Source organism: Danio rerio, chromosome 14, assembly GCF_049306965.1.
Source record: "Danio rerio strain Tuebingen ecotype United States chromosome 14, GRCz12tu, whole genome shotgun sequence".
NCBI lineage: Eukaryota > Metazoa > Chordata > Actinopteri > Cypriniformes > Danionidae > Danio > Danio rerio.
In genome coordinates, this window is record NC_133189.1 from 46,456,930 (window position 1) to 46,472,797 (window position 15,868).

Consider the following 15,868-nt stretch of genomic DNA (forward strand, 5'->3'; position numbering starts at 1 on the left):
AATCCAATCAGTCCTAATGCAATCAGTGCTCAGTGCTGAGTGAGCCTTGCTCCTTCAGTCTCTCTCTCTTAATAATAATCACTCATACACTCTCTTACCTGGATATACAGTATGGGGATCTGTAGGTAAACACAAGTCAACACGTTCTTGACTGAGTCATCTCAAAGGATTCTGAGGGAAAAAAGCACACCAAGAATCAAATGGAATAAAGGTAATGCACACAGTGATTGTGAATTTGACTGAAATTGTAATGTTGACATGGGGGTGCATGAAGCACAGTGGGGGATACTTATTCACTACATGCATAATTTCAAAAAGCTCCCATGATAAGCTTTTATGGCTGAGTGTTTGGGAAGGAGAGAAAATGACATTTAGAGAATGTGGCATTTATCCATTCCACATACACCTCTTGCTCTTTTTGCCTTTTTCTATGTGATTTTCGCAACATACAGCAGGTTCATTCTGAAAATATAGCCCTATATACATTTCTGAAGATCACAAATTATATTTTCTTTAAAACAAATGCTATGGGGTGGTATGATGCTGTTGCTTTTAGGTGGATTGGTCTGTCAGTAAGTCAGTCAGTCGGTCGGTCGGTCAGTCTGGTGGATTTAGGCAAGAACAGCAGGCACAAATGGAATTTGTGAGAGAAATTTGAGATCTCAAAAAGTGTACAGAGTGGCTTCTGGCAGATTCGCGAAAACAAAAACTGAGAAAAAAAACAAAAAAAACAAAAAAAAACAGCTCCTTATATATGTTTTTTAATTATGAATTAATTAATTTTTTTTTATACAACTTTATTCAACTATATCCATCATATGTCATCAGAAAAACGCATCATAATAATGTAGAGTTTCATGCCAAGCTCTTGTAATAATTTTACATTGTAAAACTGTAAAATCTCTTGTAAAAAAGTTACATTGCATCTACATTTCAACTTATTAGATTATTAGTAGACTATTCGCTTGGGTTTGGGGTTAGAGTTAGGGTTAGGGTTAGTACAAGTTGGCAGGTTTCTTATAGTCAGTTAAATGTCTGTTGAATAAGCAGTGTTAACAAATATTAAGCAGAAAGTCTACTAATACTTCAATGGACCATCAAAATAAAGTGTTATCGTTACTTGTAAAATGTTTTTTCTATTTAACAACAATACAGTAGGTCAATAGTGACAGATGACGTCACTTAAGTCAGATTGTGTTTTCTTGCACATCTGGATGTTGAACTCATGCTAAATAATTGCTTGCATAGACAAAAACTGATTAGCTGAAGTCACACCAAAGCAAAAGCCAAAAGAGGATTCTGCTTGGTTCTTATTTTGATGGGTTGTTTTCACAATTTATGATGGCATAGCAGTCAAAATAGGACAATGAGCTCATGTATGGGACAAATTCTGGACCTTTTGTCAGCGAGAGGTGGGTCTTTCGAACCACCCAAACCCCCACCCCATACAGGCTTGAAAAGTGCATACTTTCAAAACCACATCTACATTTTCAGAAACTGAGAATGACTGAGAAATGAGTCTATAGGTCAGATACTTAAATAAAATATAACAAAAAAGCCCCTTTCAATACCACAGATCAATCTACAACAATACAATTACAAATACAAGTGTACAATACAAAATAATACAAAACAATTTGAAGTGTAAGATCCCAAATTTATGAGTTTCATAGAGAACATTTATTTTCATAACTATCGCTTTAACCTCCCAATCTGAACACGCATGATCAAAGCAGCGCTTAAACATGCTCCAAATATTTATTAGCGTTACATCAGATCACATAATTAGTGCATTTCACATATCAGGTCGTGTTTGTTAGATCTGTGTGTGTCTGAGCGAGAACTCCGAGCTCGCTTTCTCTAATAATGCGATGCTCCTTTCCTAATGTGGAATAATAGAATTATGCATGGTATTCGCATAACAAATCCCTACTCCACCAATTAGTTTAGCCGTGCCATGTTTTTTGGCTGCGGCTTTCTTGTGCATTATTATCATTTCCATTTCCTCTCCTCAGAAAAGCACTCCAGTGGCCCACGGCTAGCATTCTCCGCAGCTTCTCTGTTGGACCAGAAGAGTCCACACAATAATATAAATCCACTCTGCATAACAATGAAGTCAGAGTGCATACATTACATCCATGATGAAAACACTTCCTCAGAGTGTGTGTGTGTGTGTTTGTGTGTGTCTACTGAAATGCACTGTGTTAACCAGAATACACAGCTGCATTATTGGTTCTCCTAACTAAATGTCAAGATTTAAAAGGAACCCCGGGTATTAAAAAGATAGTTCACCCAAAAATGAAAATTCCATCATAGGCTCATTCTGAAAATGTAGCCCTATATACATTTCTGGAGATTGTGTATTGTATAGCCAGAAGTATGTATGGCTGCATTTTGTCTTTAAAACGAAAGCTTTGGGGTGGTATGACACCATTCATTTTCGCGCTTACCAGCTGACTGCTTACCTCCGTGTGTACCTCAGTAAACTTGTGACATGGAGTGGAGTTGGTCAAGGTCAATGGGTGCTTTTGAAAACACTATCATGTTGGATTTAGGGAAGAGGAGGGTGAGGGTGGGTCAGTTGATCAGTCAGTCAGTCAGTCAGTCAGACAACAGTGGCCTCTGGTGGATTTAGCAGGTGTGAAAGGCACTCGCGAGAGACATTTGAGATCTGAAAAAGTGCACAAAGAAGCTTCTGATGGATTTGCAAAAACAAAAAAACTGCAAAATTTACCTCCTTGCATATATTTGGTGCTCTCCAGAAATGTATATATACGGCCAAAATTTAAATACAGCCTTTTAGAAGCACAGAATAGTGCACTTACTGCACTCCGACCAAATGGTAAGGTTTCTAATTTATTGAATACATACTAAACCTCTTCAACACTATTAAATGTAGATGCTGAAGCACTGATATGTGTTGGTTTGCACTGAGCCACAGTTCAAAGTTCCATTTCAAACGGTTTGTTTTATTTAGAATGTTTAGAATTTTTATCATTATAATGTCAATGTAGTTTTGCAAATTTACTTGTAAAGTTACTTAGTTTTAAAGTTTTAGAAATTTTTCCATTTTTGGAAATTTTGAGTTTTGAAACTGCAGTTCCAGTTTTGTTCCAGTTTTGAAACTGCAGCAGAGCAGAACATAATGCTAAACACATAATCACTTCTAATTTTTGGATATTCAAATCACAATATGGTGTGTGAACACAATGAATTCAAAATTGGAGCTCAAAACTCCAAATAAGGTAGTTTCTGTTTGTCTTGTGTGTCGAAAGACAAAGAACCGATTTGGAACAAGAACCCTGGCTTCAAATCAACACTAGAACTGATTTGGTGGAAAAGGGGTAATAGTAAACTTCTATGGTGCTTAAATTTTGCATTTTGGAAGTTCAAACTGTTGATATCGATAGAAATGACCCCGGACCACAAAATCTGTATTATATTTTGGGTAATATCCAAAAATAAACGATCTGGGATTATTTTCAAGATCTGAGGTGAACTATCTGCTGCTGCTTTTAACAGCATGGCAAAAAAATGCCATTTAAATAAGCCTTTAGACTCGATAGTTAGACACTCCTGTTGATGTTGTCAATCTGGCAAGCTGCACTTGTGTGTGTATTGAACTAGGTGTGCAATACCTAGTTCAACCACTGGGTGTCAAACTTGCATACTGCACCTTTAACAGAGCAAGAAATTTTCCACAGTATTTAAGGTAATAATTTTTTACCGAAGAATTAAATTTTTTTTGCTGGAGAAAGCCTTACTTGTTTTATTTTTGCTACAATAAAAGCAGTTAATTATTATTTTCTTTAATATTATTAGCCACCATAAGCAATGAATATTTATTTTGATTGTCTACAGATCAAACCATTATTATACAATGACTTGACTAAGTAACCCAACTTGCTTACTTAGCCTAATTGACCTAGCTAAGCCTTTAAATTAAACTTTTAGCTAAATACTAGAATCTTGAAAAACATCTAGTAAAATAATATGTCATCATGGTGAAGAAAAAATAAATCAGTTGTTAGAAATTTGTTATCAAAATCATTCATTCATTCATTCATTCATTCATTCATTCATTCATTCATTCATTTTCTTTTCGTCTCAGTGCCTTTATTAACCTGGGGTTGCCACAGCGAAATGAACCTCCATCTTATCCAGCATATGTTTTACACAGCGGATGACCTTCCAGCTGCAACCTATTACTGGGAAACACCCATACACTCTAATTTACACACGTATATTATGGACAATTTAGCTTACCCAATTCACCTAAAGCGCATGTCTTTGGACTTGTGGGCAAAACCTGAGCACCCAGAGGAAACACACGCCAACATGGGGAGCTCATGCAAACTCCACACAGAAATGCCACTGATTCAGCCGAGGCTCGAACCAGCAACTTTCTTACCTTCCGACAGTGCTGCTCATTATGCCACCACGCTTCCCTCTGACTGAATATATTATGCTTAGAAATGTGTTTATAAAAAAATCTTCTTTCCGTTAAACAGGTATTGGGATAAAAGAAAAATGTGCTGGGTCAATAATTTAATTTGGCTAATAATTCTGACTTTATTTGTTGCCTGCACACACACACACACACACATAGACACACTCTTCCATAATTCCTTGCAAGTGCCTTGTGAAAATGAACCACAAGGTGTGAGATGCGCCGTCAGGGCAGAATGAGTAATTACTAGAGTGGGAAAAAGTACCTGTCTGAACGCCCACCTGCCTGCCCACTGCTGACAGAGTGAAAGAGAGAGAGAGAGAAAATGGAGAAAAAAACAAACAAGCTGGAGAGAATGTGGTTCAGAGTGTTGGAGTCAGCAACTGGAGCCGCTCAAATGAACGTGTGACAGGACAGCTGTCAACTCCTGATAAGCAAGGCATTGCGTTTTGGCAGGCAAAACATGATTGTTTCTTCAGCGTTTGATACAATGTGAAAATGACAAGCCAGAGTCTGGTTTGCACAGAAAACACTGAGAATTTCTGCGTGGGCAACCCTGCATTCGATGTGTGTGTTTAGAAGTGTAATGAAGCTTAGGAGAGACAAAGCCCAGTGGCTTTAATACAGACACAATGTCTGAGAGAACAGACAGAACAACGGTCCATTCTGCCTGCACTCTCGTTCTGCTTCCTTACACACACACACACACACACACACACACACACACACACACACACACACACACACACACACACACACACACACACACACACACACACACACACACACACACACACACACACACACACACACACACACACACACACACACACTAGATGGTTAGAAATGAACCATTGCAAATATGCTGATTGTTATTATTATTATTATTTTTTTTTAAAATTATTTATACTGTTTTATCCCTGATTGTTGAATGCTATTGGTAATGTACAGTTTATTCATCCATTCATTTTCTTTTTGGCTTAGTCCCTTTATTAATCTAGAGTTGACCCACAGCGGAATGAACCGCCACCTTATCCAGCATATGTTTTATGCCACGGATGCCCTTTCAGCTGCAACTCATCACTGTGAAACATTCATACACACCCATTTACATACACTACGGTCAATTTAGCTTATACCAAATTCACCTATTGTGCATGTCTTTAGACTGTGGGGGAAACCGGAGGAAACAGTGGTCTCAAACTCAATTTCTGGAGGGCTGAGGCTCTACATAGTTTAGCTCCATCCACCTCCAACTCACACCTGCTTAATAGTCTCTAGCAGTCTTGAACACCCCAATTAGTTGGATCAGCTGTGTTTGATTAGGGTTAGAGCAAAACTGCTCTGCGGCCCTCCAGGAATCGAGTTTGAGACTTATGACCTAAAACAGGGGTGTCTAAACTCGGTCCTGGAGGGCCGCTTTCTTGGAGAGTTTAGCTCCAACCTTAATTAAACACACTTGAGCCAGCTTAAGCCCTTACTAGATATACTAGAAACCTCCTGTCAGGTGTGTTGAAGCAAGCTGGAGCTAAACTGTGCAGGACACAGACCCTCCAGGACCGAGTTTAGACACCCTTGACCTAAAGTGTTACCAGACACGCACACACCATCATCTTATAGATGAGATAAGAATTTTATAAATACAAGTTTTTGCAAATTGGTGGCACGGTGGCTCAGTGGTTAGCACTGCAAGGTGGTTGCTGGTTTGAGTCCCGGCTGGGCCAGTTGACATTTCTGTGTGGAGTTTGCATGTTATTCAAGTGGGTTTTCTCTGGGTTCTCCGGTTTCCCCCACAGTCCAAAGACATGCGCTATAGGTGAATTGGGTGAACAAAATTGGTCTTGTGTATGAGTGGAGTGTGTATGTATGTGTGTGTGTGTGTGTGTGTGTGTGTGTGTGTGTGTGTGTGTGTGTGTGTGTGTGTGTGTGTGTGTGAGAATGTGAGAGCGTATGGCTGTTTTCCAGTACTGAGCTGCAGTTGGAAGGGCATTCGATATGTAAAACATATGCTGGAATACTTGGTGGTTCATTCTGTAGGGGCGACCCTTGATAAATAAGGGACTAAAGGTTGATTTAAACTTCTGCATGCTTTTTATATTGCTCTGCAATAACACTAGTAGGTTTTTATGCTCCTCTATGGGTCCTAATGCCTTGGTATACTAAAGGGGACTCTGTACTGCTCAGTGAGCGACATATTTCGGATGAGATGTTAAATTGAGGTCATGACTCTCTGTGGTAGTTAAAAATCCCAGGATGTGTGGTTTAACCCCGGCATCATGGCCAAATTTCCTAACTGGCCTCTTTCCATCATAGCCTCCTAACCATGGTCAACATCAGTTAACATGTCCTCTGAAACTGTGAAAGCTGAGTCGGAGTCTCGAAGAACTGACAGCAGAGGAAAAATCCTTCATCTGGCCCTCTTTCACATCAACGCTTGTCTTTTGATCCGACAACTGTATAGCACTAGTGTCCAATAATGTTCTCTCTGAATCATCCTCATTATTTCTCTGTGCCAGGCCAAATCTCTCTGGTTTAATCAAGATGGATTGTCACTTAACTTAAAATCCCATTCTACAAATATAAATCATTTCAAACTGACACTGGCATCTAACTCTCTGCCAAACTGTATACTGAAAGACCAAGCTCTTCTAAAAACTGAACGATTTCACACAGTAGCAAAACACCAGGGACACTTTCACTGCTTTAAGGAGCATTTAAAGATTACCCAATTTTGAAAGTTTAGTTAAAATATGAGAGCTCCCTTATCGTTTATTTCCAGCAATGGACCTGAAATGGCCAGAAAATGAATCAAAAACATTGTTAAAACCATTTTAAACATGTTTTTTTTTCTTTTTTCTTTTTTTTGGAAACAGAACCAATTAATCCAACACAGGCTCATTGGGAAAATGTGCCCAGTGATGCATTTTGAGAATGAAAAATATAAACTTTTCGCTACATATGGTTGCATTTTGTGTGCCAACAATATATTTGCAGTTAAGATTTGCAGAAATGTACGCAGCGGCCTCTGGTGGACTCATAAGAAATGGCATGTTTAAAAAAAAAAAAAAAAAAAAAAAAAAAAAAAAAAAACGTGCCCCAGTAACATATTTGAGATGTTCACGATGCCCTCGAGTGGATTTTTTAAAAACAAAAACTGCACAAAGGCATAGATCCAGGTTCATATTTCTTGGTTCTTAAGAATGTATCCCTGGGCACATACTTCCAATGAACCAGGGTAAAAATAAAACTACAAGTGTGAACACAACCTTAAATATTGAAAATTGCCTGATGATTTATTCACCTGTATGTCTTCTTCAAAGGAGTTCATTACTTTCTTACTTAATTTAAAAAGAAAAAATTGTCAGAATTTTTATCAAAATGACCCATTTTCCACCATTATGAACTGGGTACTAGGCGGAAATGACAAATGAAAATGCAGCATCAGCAATCCATTGCTATTAATGTTAATGACTTTGTCAATGTAGTTTTGCAAATTTGCTTAATTGTAAAGCTACTTCCAAGTTTTTGAAATTTTTCTATTTTTGGAAATTAAAATTTGCATCATTTTTGAAACTGCAGGGGAGCAGAACACATTATCACTTCTAATCTTTGGATATTCAAATCACGATGTGGTGCGCATACAAACTGCTGACTACTAGCTCTCTGAAACTCTCACATTGGCCAAAAACTGAAGCTAAGCAGGGCTGTGCCCGGTCAGTACCTGGATGGGAGACCACATGGGAAAGCTAAGTTGCAGCCGGAAGTGGTGTTGGTGAGACCAGCAGGGAGCGGCCAATCTGTGGTTTGTGTGGGTCCTAATGCCCCAGTATAGCGACGGGGACTCTGTACTGCTCAGTGAGGCGTCTTTCGGATGAGATGTTAAACCGAGGTACTGACTCTCTGTGGTCGTTAAAATCCCAGGATGTGTGATTTAACCCTGACATCTTGGCCAGATTTGTCCATTGGCCTCTTTCCATCATGGCCATCCCCATTACATAATTGGCTTCATCACTCTGTCTCCTCTCAGCCAATCAACTGGTGTGAGGTCTGGTGCAATATGGCTGCCGTCAAGTCATCCAGGTGGATGTGTGGATATGGCGGGTGAGGAGATGTACAGTGCTTTGCCCAGAAAAGCGCTATATAAATGTAAAGAGTTATTATTATTAATCTTATTATTATTATTATTATTATTATTATTATTATTATTGAATTCAAAATTGGAGCTCAAAACATTAAAAAAGGTAGTTTCTGTTTGCCTTGTGCATGTGTCAAAAGAGAAAGAACTGATTTGGAACAAAAATCTGTTGTTCCTAAAACTTGGATAGACAACAAGACTTTTGTCAGGTATAAACCTTAATAAGAAAAAGATCACATTATGGTCACATTCTGTATGGAGAAAAGTCCTGGAATCCCTGATTTATTTTTGACTGAAGAAAGAAATAAACACCTTGAAAGACAAGTGGGTAAAGTAAACTACCAGGAGATTTTATTTCATAAGTGAACTAATCCTTTAAAGAACTGAAAGTCACACAAGTTTAGAACCGCAATGACAATTTACACACTTTAGCTCACATCCAGTTGATATTCAGAACAGCATCACTCTTGCTTGTGTGATATTGCTTAAATAACAACTTTGGGCAGTCGTTTGTTTCAGCTTGTTATGTTTGCATGTCAACCAAGCAGGTCTAATTAGTATTCAAGCCAAAAATAAGGAATGCACAATGAGTGTGTTAAAACCAAGCATTCTAATTCATGTCGACACATCAGTGAAAGAGCATCCCGGTCCTCTGAGAGTTTGAGGATGAGGCTGTGCTGCACTCATACTGACGAACGCTTTGATAAATAAACAGACCAATTATTCCACTTTTACCTTATATCTATAAAGCAGGGAGCACAGAATTGGATCAGGATCTCATCCTGGCAGCTTCAACGCAAGCCCTTAATGTTTCATTTTTTTTCTTGTTCTATCACTACCCCCCCGAAATCTTTCATTTTTTCCCATGACTCCTTTAATATGTAGCGGCTGATGGATCGGTGCGGCTGAGAAAATGAGAAAGCAACCACTATAAGCTTTTGCTTTTATTCCCAACATATGAAACAATGGGGGAGAAGCGAAGAGAAAGAAATCTAATAAAATGTCTTCAATTAAAGTGGAATCAGGGCGGTGTTGTCTGTCAGGTTTGGGCTGGATTAGACTAGAGCTGCGGCTCTCCTCTCTCTCACTGCGGAGCGGGTAATGGCATTATGTGAGCTGCATACTCATCTGCAGGCGTCCCTTGGACCGCTCTTTTGCTTTCGGTAAGGATCACGTTTAGGATTAGGAAGCTAAAACTCTCAAGGACCATTTAGCTGGAAATTAGGACAGATTCTGTTGATTGACCCCTTCTGGTCGCCTTGACTTCTGCTCTATTCCAAAATGAGGTGTCACAGGAAACTTACAAAGCATACTTTGCACACTTCCAGATTCACTACGGTAGCCAATTTTAACATATTGCATTTTTAAAGCAGGCAAGTTTTTATTTTTTATGTTTACAATTTTCATATTTTTTTATGGATTGCAAAAAGAAAGTAAAAAAAAAACATCCGAAATAAACTTTTAAGTATTCTCTTCTCACAATTTCTGATTTTTTTCTTTAGTTTTTAATATTAAATCATATTATATATATATAATAAGTCAGAATTATTAACCCCCTCCCCCTTAATTATTAGGCCCTCTGTTTATTTTTTCTCCAATTTCTGAGAAGATTATTTCAACACATTTCTAAACAACAGTTTTAATAACTCATTTCTAATAACTGATTTCTTTTATCTTTGCCATGATGACAGTAAATAATATTTTACTAGATATTTTTCAAAACACTTCTATACGTCATAAAGTGACATTTAAAAGATTAACTAGGGTAATTAGCTTAACTAGGCAGGTTGGGTTAATTAAGCAAGTTACTGTATCACAATAGTTTGTTCAGTAGATTATCAAAAAATAAATAAAATAGCTTATGGGGTTAATAATTTTGTGCTTAAAATGGTGTTCAAAAAATAAAAAATTGCTTTTATTCTAGCCGAAATAAAACAAATGAGACTTTCTCCAGAAGAAAAAAAAACATTATCAGACATGCTGTGAAACTTTCCTTGATCTAGGAAATAAAAAATAGGGGGCTAATAATTCTGATTTCAACTGTTTATCTATGATATTGCTCATATAAGTAGTACTGTAGTGATAATTATCAATTAACTTTCTTTTTTTTTCTGATTCACCTGCATATTTATTTTCTATATTTACCTGCAGTATGTTGCCGGAAGGGTCACATCTAATAAACAGAGAAAATTAGTTTGAGATATTCATATAAAAGTGCTGATGGGAATGAAATGTTCTGAGGGTGTTTTTACTAACAATGCACAAAATAAGCGTATCAACTAATTTATATAATTACCAATGCATTCCACCTAGAGCAGTGCAAATTAACAATAGTCTATCCTGGTATAGAGTTATCAATATTTTCAAACAACATCTAAATATATGGACATGGGCTAAGGAGTTACTTATGAAAAGCTTTTCCACTGCAGGCTGTAGTAATAGTGTGGGGAATATTTTCTTGCACACTTTGGGCTCATTAATACCAATTAAGCATTGGCCTCCACAGTCACCATATCTCAATCCAATAGAGCACCTTTGTGATGTAGTGGAGAGATTCACATCATGCATGTGCAGCCAACAAATCTGCAGCAACTGCATGATGCTATCATGTCAATATGGAACAAAATCTCTGAGGAATATTTCCAGTATCTTGTTGAATCGATGTCACAAAAGATTAAGGCAGTTCTGAAGGCAAAAGTGGGTCCAACTTGTTGCTAGTAAGGTGTACTTATTAAAGTGGCTGGTGAGTGTATATGACGTGTTTATCCTCACCAATCCCTTTTTTTTGGCAGTACAGTAAGAAGTAGCTGAAAATTGGAAAGAGAGAAGCTACTGAAAACACAAGTCAGAGCTTGAAGTTGGTTCACCAACGAAAATCTTCAACTGGCTTACAAACACCCATTTAATTCATTGAGTTATGGCTAGACAGAGACCATTTCAAAATTATTCTAATTAATAGTACCATATTATGAATTTTAACTACAATTAGACATGTCTCAGCAAAAATAAATAATAAAAAAAACATTACACAGTTAAGAACATTGCATTCATTTTAGAGAAATAATAGAAAATTCAGCTCATGCAATTTTAAGTTTGACCTCCTGAAGTTGATGATCAACATTTTATAAGGTTCAAGGACCCTTGTTTTCACTGCCTACTTGCTAAAAATATAAAAAAGAACATCCTGTGCTGAAAGATGAAGCAAACTGAGAACACAGACATACTGAAGGCAATTATTTATGCTTGTTACATCTACATTATGGCTTCCGATAAACATGTTTAACGTTCAAATAGCTTTTTTAAATAATAATTTTGCTAGTTATGAATCAGTCTCTGTCATCCCATACAAAGAAGAAAATCAAAGGCACAAATCCTTAAACGAAATCCACATATGCTCATTTTGAAGTCTTCATAATGTTCTTTCATTGAATGATTATAGTGATAACATTCGTATATAGCTACTTTCTTATATCCAAATAAGTAATAACGATGCAGTTTAAAGGATTAACGTCTTCCCTATGCAGAAGGAAAGAGCATGTTGTGCAAGAGTGTTTAATGATTTAATCAGCCCCTAACATGAAACCAGAAAGGATTAGAGCTCACCTGCAGTGAGAAAGAGTGGCAGAAACAGCAGTGAAAGGTACACCCACCAGGGACTAAATACCAGCAATTAAGGCTACTTTGCTGGTACATAATTAACCCTTGAAACGTTAGTGCTCACTTGTCTTTGTATTATTTATCCGCAGACCTACTTCCTGCTTGAAAGATTCAATCTTTCGGCTTTAAACCTTATTCTAGAGTTTGCAATCTGAAGACAAAAAGCCAGCCTGAGATGTGCGACACATTTTTGGTGTTGCAGGTTGTGTGAGGTTAATGGCTGTCGGCTTTAGGGCAGAGTGGTGTTAAATTAACAGAGACCCCTCTGACCTGCTGCTGTTAATGCAGCTATAGCAGCCCAACTTGCCATGCCGAAAGTCAACAACTGTCTTTTCTTTTGACAAAAAGGTGATTTAAGTGACTTGAAACTTGGTGCCAGACAGTACTTCTGGGATTTTATGGCACAATCGTTTCTAGGATTTACAGAAAGTGGTTCGAAAAAGGGAAGATATACAGCGAGGTGCCCTGTGGGTGAAAATGCCTTGTTTGATGCAGGATATGTCAGAAAAGAAAGGCCAGGCTTGTTTGAGTTGATATAAAGTTATGTGAACAACACATTAAACATTGAAATGTATAATCTGCAGCAGAAGAACAGTCTAAGGTGAAATATGTACGTTTATGACTCTTTTAAAGGATAAAATATCCTAAAATGTTCGCAGATTAGGGCTGCTTGCTATTGGAAAAATCTGACATTGTGATATTTTGTTTTGCTGCGATATATATTATGATATGAATATAATCGAATAATATGAATATCTCAGTGGGTTGCAGCTGCAAGGGTATCTGCTGTATAAAACATATGCTGGATAAGTTGGTGGTTCATTCCGCTGTGGCGATCCCGGATTAATAAAGAGACTAAGCCGAAAGGAAAATGATAAATGAATGAAGAGCTCGATTTGGAAAGATATCTTTCAATCATTCATTTTCCTTCGACTTAGTCCCTTTACTGAACAGGGGTCAACACAGCGGAGTGAACCGCCAACATATCCACCACATGTTTTAACACAGCAGATGCCCTTACAGCTGCAACCCAGTACTTGGAAACATTCATACACATTCATTAACACACATACACTACGGCTAATTTAGTTCATTCAATTCACCTATAGAGCATGTCTTTGAACTGTTTGGAAAACTAGATGAAACCCACACCACCATGGGGAAAACATGCTAACTCCACACAGAAATGGCAACTGGCCCCGCTGGGGCTCGAGCCAGCAACCTTTACTCAAATTCTCAAATTTACTTTGAGAATATTCTGAATATTCAAAATACTAAAAACTTTAAGCAATGGACCGGGGTGGGGGCTAATTCTGAGCACTCACTCCGGTCCACTGGGCTTTGCGCTGGTTGGGAAAATTCCAAACTGACCCAAAACAATCGATTACAATTGTCTAAAGATTGGCAACCAAAATTCAGGACATTGCAACCTGCAGAACCTAGTAATTAAAAAAAAAACTTTCAAGAATTAAAGATTAGGATGACCGGTAAACGCTGCCAGTTCAACCAATTATACTTAAGCACTCTGTGTTGCCTTGAAAACACAGAAAAAAACTCAATTTAGTCATGCAGGGTGCCTCAATATATGCTAGTGCAGCTGAAAATGTGACCTCCTAAGGATCGTAGGAGCCTCTGAAATGAGATTCATAGTTATAAAAGAACACATGAGGGATTTTTCTAATTAGCAAGTATTATGGATATTACAAATGTAAACATTAGCTGAGCAGCTTACACTGTTAGGCTCGATTATCAGGCAGGGTCAGTTCCACTGATTTCATTAATCTGGCAACTTGTGTTTGCGTCTAGTCACCAAATTAGTGGAGGTGTCAAAAAAAAAAAAGCCTCTGATATTTTAAATTTACACTGCAATATCCAGTTTAACCACAAGGTGTCAACCAAACACACTGCACCATAAAGGCTGGTTTTATACTTCAGCGTCGAGTGATCGCCTGCCTCGCGCGTAGTTGTGTATTTATACTTTTACATGCTGTTTGTGTTGCTCTGCAATAATACTTCCGAAACGCTAGCTGGCAGTAGGCGCTTATGGTCTTCTGTGTTGAGTTTCTTCCTGGGTGTTTTGCTTTTTTCTGAATGCTACTTTAATTTACAAGCAGCTCCGACTCATTCAGAGGCGAGAACTGGTGGACGTGCAACAACTTTAATCATAAGGTTAACACAAAATACCAGTTTCCATGTAGAAGTACTTCAGGACTCCACACTTTTAAACACTCAATCCAACAGGGTCCAGTGGCTCTCGGTCCCGCCCATACTGGTCACAGCTACCAAGCCGACCAATCACAGTGCTTGCGCTATGCGTTGTTGTAAAGTGTAGTTCCTTTTATTGAGAGGTGCACATTAGCACCAGCCATGCCAAGGGCATAACTAGGTTAATTAGGTTAAATAGGAAGGATAGGGTAATTAGGTAAGCTATTGTATAACGATGGTTTGTTCTGTAGACTATCAGAAATAAAATAGCTTAAAGGGACTAATAATTTTGACCTTAAAATGTTTTTTTTATGTATTTTATTTTTTTTAATAAAAACAATTTTTATTCAAGCTGAAATAAAACAAATAAGACTTTCCCCAGAAGAAAAAATATTGCTCTGTTAAACATAATTTGGGAAATATTTAAAAAAGAAAAACAATTCAAAAGGGGGGCTTACAATTCAGACTTCAACTGTAGATGATGTCTACAGTGTGTGCACATGTTTAATATATTTTGTGTATTAATAAAGTAATCGATGAGTATGTATTTTGTTACTAAATGTATCTTACTGACCCCAAACTGTACAATAAAAGATTTGGGAAATGTTTCACTTCAGCAAACATCGGTAAACCATCAGTTTATTTTGTTATTATGTGTATTTTACTGTTTTCACTACTTGTTTTTCCCCTGTAGTGACTATCATAACACACTCACCAGTTGAGAACCTCTGCCCTGGAGGAAACAAATGAACTCCACAGAGCAATTAAAATATCTGTCTATGATCTATTTTGTTAAGACAAGCTGAAGACTGTCTTATTTTGTTTTATTTAGGGAAATGCTTGCAATTGAATTGCCTCTGGCATTCATGCTAATGAAACACCAATCTCTATTATGAAAAGTGATGCTATTCAGTGTTTTCATGTGTTTCATGTGAAAATCTGTTGGTATATACAAGGCATGAATTAAAAAAAGAAAAGAACTGAAGCATTATTGTCAGATGTTGGCATAAGAGAAGTTTAAAGTTTGCTTCTGCTGAACACACTCTCAGATCTTATTGCAACGATATGTGAAACAATGATCAATCATTTTCTTGGAGAGAGAAATCACATTCAATATCATTTCTGAAAAAAGCTTATGTGGAAATCAGACAGGTTTATGACTGTGAGACATGTTTCAAACAAACCATTGATCATCATTTACAAGAATTTTCATAAATGGTTACCTTCCACCATGCTCATATTTCAAGCACAGCTGTACCTACATAAATTACTGACATGTATTCTCAAATCAGTCAAAGTCAAAAGATGTTTCTGACAGCCTTCCTGACTGTACAGCAGGAAATAGCACAGATATACGAATGTAATCTCTCTTTAACAGCTGCCACACTGTCAACCATACCAGTACCTTCTAGATGCATACT

General features: G+C 37.5%; 1 protein-coding gene across 2 annotated transcripts in view; it reads right to left on the reverse strand.

Moving 5' to 3' along the window:
- Nucleotides 1-15,868, reverse strand: part of fgfrl1b (fibroblast growth factor receptor like 1b) — a 515,733-nt gene that overhangs the window by 224,023 nt on the left and 275,842 nt on the right. For both annotated transcript variants that reach the window (XM_073921387.1, XM_073921388.1), the window contains one exon: nt 99-171. The gene's annotated coding sequence lies outside the window, so the exon portion shown is untranslated. The remainder of the gene's footprint in view (nt 1-98; nt 172-15,868) is intronic.